General features: G+C 44.1%; 1 pseudogene; it reads right to left on the minus strand.

The window, feature by feature from the left end:
* Window positions 1–857: 857 nt before the first annotated feature.
* On the minus strand, window positions 858–1,691 carry LOC114608689 (annotated as a pseudogene).
* Between the last annotated feature and the right edge of the window lie 4,346 nt (window positions 1,692–6,037).

The raw sequence follows: 6,037 nt of genomic DNA on the forward strand, positions 1-6,037 counted from the left end.
GAAGAGAGGAAAGACCCCGAGGGGAAGAGGAGCTCTCCTTATATACCCATCGGGTCGGCGTGTCCCTACTCTACTGGCTGATGCGTCTCGGCAGATATGACGCGTCGGGCTGCATCAGCTTTTGACAGTTACCGGCTGCTCAGGCATTCGCCTTACTGGTGTTTAATGGCGATTTCAGGAGGGAGACTATGCATGCGCGGCAGTGCACCACACTTAGGCAACTCTAAACTACTATTGCTACTAAAAAAGCAAGGAAAAACTTGCGAATCATGCCAAATTGGCATCGACACCGGAAACACTGACAGGATTCCCCATCTTTGCTCTGGCTTCACAGGATTTACATTCCAGAGGAGGGACAGGAGGATCATCCACATTGCAGCGGCGCACAAGCTGCTCCAGAACCCAAATGGGGTCATCTCAAGTCTGTGGAAATACACAAACAGACCCCCTAGACCAGGCCAACACAGGGTCAGGGCCTAGAGTTAGGTTACCAATGCACATTATCAAGAGACTTTAGAAAAGGTTCAAATGCCAGCCACACCTTAGACATGAAGGAGATGCATAACCCCAGAACACTGAGTACAGACCAGGCGGCAGCGCGTCCTTTACTGCAGTTCTCATGTTAAATAGGCACTGTGAGAATGGGAGGCTACTGCTGCACTATGACTGTCACGAGACTAGTGTTCTTCACGGAATACCTGCTCTGTATTAACTCTCTTTAAAGATGCACAGGAAATACTCAGGAAAAAAAAAAGGACAATCTGTAAAAGGACTTAGTGTAGAAGTGAAAACGAACCATTCATCTTCACTCTGAAAACCTTCACAAAGGTGTAAGCGACAACGCAATGCTTCCGGGCTCACATGGGGAGGTCAGTACTATTGTGTCTGGTTTTCCTAGAGGTACCATCGTCTCTCGGCAGTGCTCTCTGCAAGTTGGACAAAGCAGCAGTTCTCTCAAAGTCTATGACAGCGTACGGCTCTGTGCACCGGGTGGGGATTTGTAGGAGGGGAGTGGTTGGCGTTTTTGGAGTCTGAGGGTTGTCAGAGTCACTGCCCCCTTCAAAATCCACCTGTATATAATTGAGTTGCCTATGTTCTAAACTGGGGCGCCTGATATCAAAGTTAAAGACTGTTGGTGTACAATCCCTACGCCTTGAATAGTCTATTTTGTGAGCACTTCCCACAGAAGGGTGCCGGCTTGAGGGGTGGGATGAAGCATCTCCAAACGAGGGGTAGCGGGGATACCCATTGGGTAAGTTCTGAGCACCAAGCCCTGGAGTCGTAGGTGTTCGAGGTGTTCTAGGGACCTCCAATTCTGTCTGATGACTATTCCTTTCTACAACTGGTTCTTTCACCACATTTATACTATTATTTTGCATAATCTCTTGCAACGTGTTAAATAATTCTTCTGCACGGGCACACTTAAAAGCAAAAAGTCCTTGTCCAGTTTGACACCACTGACCACTTTCAAAACAAAACAGATTTGAGTCGTAGCCATACCGTCGCAGGCAGAGGTAGTGCCATTTCACCGAGTCCCGCTTCCGGGTGTACAGAATCAGTTCTGTGTCTGTGAGCTCCATGACACCAGAGCCTAGCTCATTGCCATCATCATCCACGTTAATGACCTTAAACTTGTTCCGATGGTTACTTGGGACAGTGTCTTTATCTGGAGAGCTAAAACAGCTACCCATGGCTTCGCTTTCTAACCTCGCCGCTGTACCGCAGTCCTTGCTATGCCGCTTTACCGCGGTCCTTAGATTCGTCCCTCTCCGGGATCTTTTATATTTGGCCCCTACTTATCGGGCACTTACCGATTGATCGCCCTGTCCGCCAAGAGTTCTGGAACCTCACGGGGCGCTTCACCGCGAGTCCCCGTACGGGCCACCAATTGTGCCACGCCGACCCCGACCAGTGGGAAGAAGACACAGGACAACCAGGTTCCTTCTCGAGGCAGTTTAATCAGGATTCTTCTCTTCTCCTTTCTTCTTCTGGCCCCTCCTCTTCCCTCGGCTCTGACTCTTATATCAAAGCCTCCGCCAATGGCTGGCTGCCACGTGGCCAATCACCATAGGTCCCACTAGATCACACCACTCGTAGCACAGCCCCATGCCTAAATATGGAGTTATTTATCACTCCAACAAGGCAGCAGCACGCGCCATCTTTAGGGCGCGGCACTGGCTCTCCACATGGTCCCAGATGATGGAACTGTTGGGGAAGGACTAGGGGGTGTGGTCTTGTTGGAGGGAGTGTGTTACTGTCACTGGCAGTAAGGAGGAGAGGCTTTGAGGTTTCAAAATACCCTGTCATTCCCAGTAAGCTCCACTCTACCTCATAGTAACTGTCTCAACATGTAAACTCTCAGCTACTGCTCTATTGCCATGCCTGCCTATCTGGGGCCATCCTCCCCAACAAGGACTCACCCTCTGAAACCATAAGCAAATCCCCAATTAATGGTTCTTTTTCTAAAAGTTGCCATGGTCATGGTGTCTCTTCACAGCAAGTGAAAAGTAATTAAGACAACTCATTAGGTTACATATCACATTCCACCCAAGACTCTTGGGAATGGTGGAAACCTTTGGAGGAAGTTAGATCAGAGGGGTATATTCTAGAAGGAGATATTAGAGTCCTGGCACCTCTTCTCATCACTTTGCTTCTCAGTTCTTACAAGATGAACAGACTTAATAACATGTTCTGCAAAGGTCCCAAAACAAAATGTCCAGTAACTGAAACTTTGACAATCACAAAGAAATTATTTCCTGTTTTGTTTTGTTTGGGGTTTTGGGAGTTTTCGTTTGTTTAATTGGTTGGTTTGTTTGTGGATTTTGGTGGTGGTGGTGGTGGTGGTGGTGGTGGTGGTGGTGGTGGTGATGGTTTGCTTTTTAGCAGCAGGGTTTCTCCTTTTAGCCCTGGTTGTGTCCTGGAACTTGCTCTACAGACCAGGCTGCCCTCAAACTCACTGAGATCCACCTGCCTCTGCTTCCCAGGTGCTGGGATAAAAGGTATGTGCCACCACACCTTGCAACACATTTTTTAAAAGTTTTTTAAAGCCAGGCAGTGGTGGCTCACGCCTTTAATCCCAGCACTTGGGAGGCAGAGGCAGGCGGATTTCTGAGTTCGAGGCCAGCCTGGTCTACAGAGTGAGTTCCAGGACAGCCAGGGCTACACAGAGAAACCCTGTCTCGAAAAAAAAAAAAAAAAGAAAGAAAAAAAAAGTTTTTTAAAAGTGTTTTACTGCCATCTCTCCATGTCTAATATATGCAGTGCCCAGTGAAGACAGAAGACGGCATCAGAGTCCCTGGAACTGGAATTAGAGATGGTTGTGAGGCCCATATAAGTGCTAGGACTGCAGCCCATTTTCTGTAAGAGCATCAAGTGCTCATAAGGACTGATCCATCTCTCTAGCCCTAACAGAGTTGATAGGAAATAGTTTGCTAGGCTTTAAATATACTCTTTCAAGTTAGGAAGTGGGATTCATGATTGTAAACCCAGATCTTTGGTGGGTAGATACAGGAGGAACAGAAGTTCAAGGTCACTCTTGGCTACAATAGCAAGTTCAGGGACAACATGGTCTACCACAGACTCTATCTCAAATACCGACTAAATAAATGTGCCTTTTCAATTACAGAGTGTAGATCTCTTTCTGCATTAATTAGCATGTACATGCCACATTGTTTTATTTGTTTAAAAACTTGGCAAATAAAAAACTGTACTTAAAACTAAGTATAACTTGGCTTCGGGATTCTTTTTATGCTGAGAGATAACACAAAGTACATAAAAATTATTTTTTTATTTTTAAGATGTTCTACATATTCATCAGTCAAGTCAAGCTTTCATAACAAAATACCATAGACTGGTGGTTCAGATTCCTCACAGTTTGGAGGCCAGAAAGTCCAAGATTAAGATAACAAGGTGAGTTTTGCCTGTTAGCTTATAGGTGGCTACTTTCTCACCGTGTGTTCACATGTCTGTTTTGTATGGCAATTTTCTAACTGATTCGTACAGGTTTTTCTCTGACTTCCATTTGAGTGTACAGACACGCTAAAATAAATATTTTTATTCCTTTTGAATTGCTTGTAGGGGTGTGTATATGTGAGTATGGATGCTTGTAGAGGCCCGAGACATTGGATCCCCTGGAGCTGGTCTTAGATGCAGTTGTAAACCACCTACTGTGGGTCCTGGGAACTGAACTCTGGTGCCCTGGAAGAGCAATAAGTGCTCTTAACCAGTGAGTCATGTCTCCAGCCCTTAATTTTGTCTTTTGAGACAGAATTTCACACATCGCATGGTGGCGTTGAACTCACAATATAGCTGAACTTCTGAGTCTCCTGCCTCTACTTCCCAAATGTGATCTGCCTCGCAATTCCTGGCAGGAATTCTTAAGTTATTTATGTATTCAAGTAGGCTTGATGGGGTTTTTTTGTTTTGTTTGTTTTTGGTTTTTTTGTTGTTTTTGTTTTGGTTTTTTTTCGAGACAGGGTTTCTCTGTGTAGTCCTGGCTGTCCTGGAACTCACTCTGTAGACCAGGCTGGCCTTGTACTCAGAAATCTGCCTGCCTCTGCCTCCCAAGTGCTGGGATTAAAGGCGTGCGCCACCACTGCCCGGCAGGCTTGAGGTTTTTGAGACAGATATTCACTGTTGCCCAGTTGGTCTGGTACTCTGTAGCCCAAGATGGCTACTAGCCTCCTATCTCAGCTCCTGCGTGTAGGATTTCAGGTGTGAGCCAACATGCTTGCCTCCGTAGATGTATTGTGCTTTAGTTTTCTCTTCTGCAAAAGGGTTTTAAAGATTGTTATGGAAATACACAAATTAATAGATTTAAAGCATTTAAACTAGTGACTAGTAGGTAGTAGGTGGAAGTAACTACCTTAAAGTGCATATTAGTAAATGTTAAATATTATTTTGTTGCTTGGTGGTTTCTATCTTTTCCTCTTCTTCTACCGTTTTTACTCCCCCCCCCCCTTTTTGTCCTGTACAAGGTCTTTCTATGTAGTCTTGGCTGGCTTTGTAACTCACTATGTAGCCCAAGCTGCCTCGGACTTCTGAAAGCCTCCCTTGACTCAGCCACCTGAATGCTGGGATTACAGGTTTGATCACACTTACTTCCAATTTCTGTTTTTCGTGTATGTGGTCACAATTTAAGAAAATATCTACTAAAGCCAGAGATATGGGATATATTTATCTTCTTTTTCAGAGAGAAAATTGAAGCATAAAGAGGCCTTATTACCTGTAAATGTGACAGCTAAGAACTATATCCTACTATGTTTGTATATTGTATGTTTACAATTGATTGGACTTTTTTCTTTGCTTTCTTGCCTTGTTTTTTGTTTATTTGCTTGTTTGTTTCTGAGACAGAGTCTTGTGTCTCTAAACACACATGTAAGCAACACTATCTTTAAAAATTTTAATTTGTAGATATAGTTACCTATCTTTTGGGACCTGTTATGATTTTTCCTTCCTCCCTCCCTCCCTCCCTCCCTCCCTCTCTCTCTCTCTCTCTCTCTTTCTCTCTCTTTCTCTCTTTCTTTCTTTCTTTTTTTCGTTTCGAGACAGGGCTTCTCTGTGTAGTCCTGGCTGTCCTGGAACTCACTCTGTAGGTCAGGCTGGCCTCGAACTCAGAAATCCACCTGCCTCTGCCTCCCAAGTGCCTGTTATGATTTTTTAAAATACAAAATTATAGTTTTCTTTAGTCGCTGTTTTAAACAATACTGGCTGAAAGTGTGACAATTACAATTCAGAATCTCCTAAAAAATTTAATGATGGGAAAAAAAAGGTCCCGTTTAAAAAAACAAACCACCAGGTCTGTAGCTATAGCTCAATGGTAGAACTCTTGTCCTAGGATGCGTGAGTCTCTAGTTTTAACCTCCTGCACTCTGGGAAAAACAAAAAAACAAAAAAAAAACAAAAAAACCCCCAGTAACTTAGAAAGTACTGCTTTAAGGGTTTGTAACACGTAAATAAATTCTTGTGATATGTAAATTAAGAAAAAGTTTCGCTTCTAAGTTTGCAAGAAACTGAAAAACTTAAATTTAGGAAGAAA

The sequence above is a fragment of the Grammomys surdaster genome, unplaced genomic scaffold (assembly GCF_004785775.1).
Source record: "Grammomys surdaster isolate TR1022 unplaced genomic scaffold, NIH_TR_1.0 125934, whole genome shotgun sequence".
Taxonomy (NCBI): domain Eukaryota; kingdom Metazoa; phylum Chordata; class Mammalia; order Rodentia; family Muridae; genus Grammomys; species Grammomys surdaster.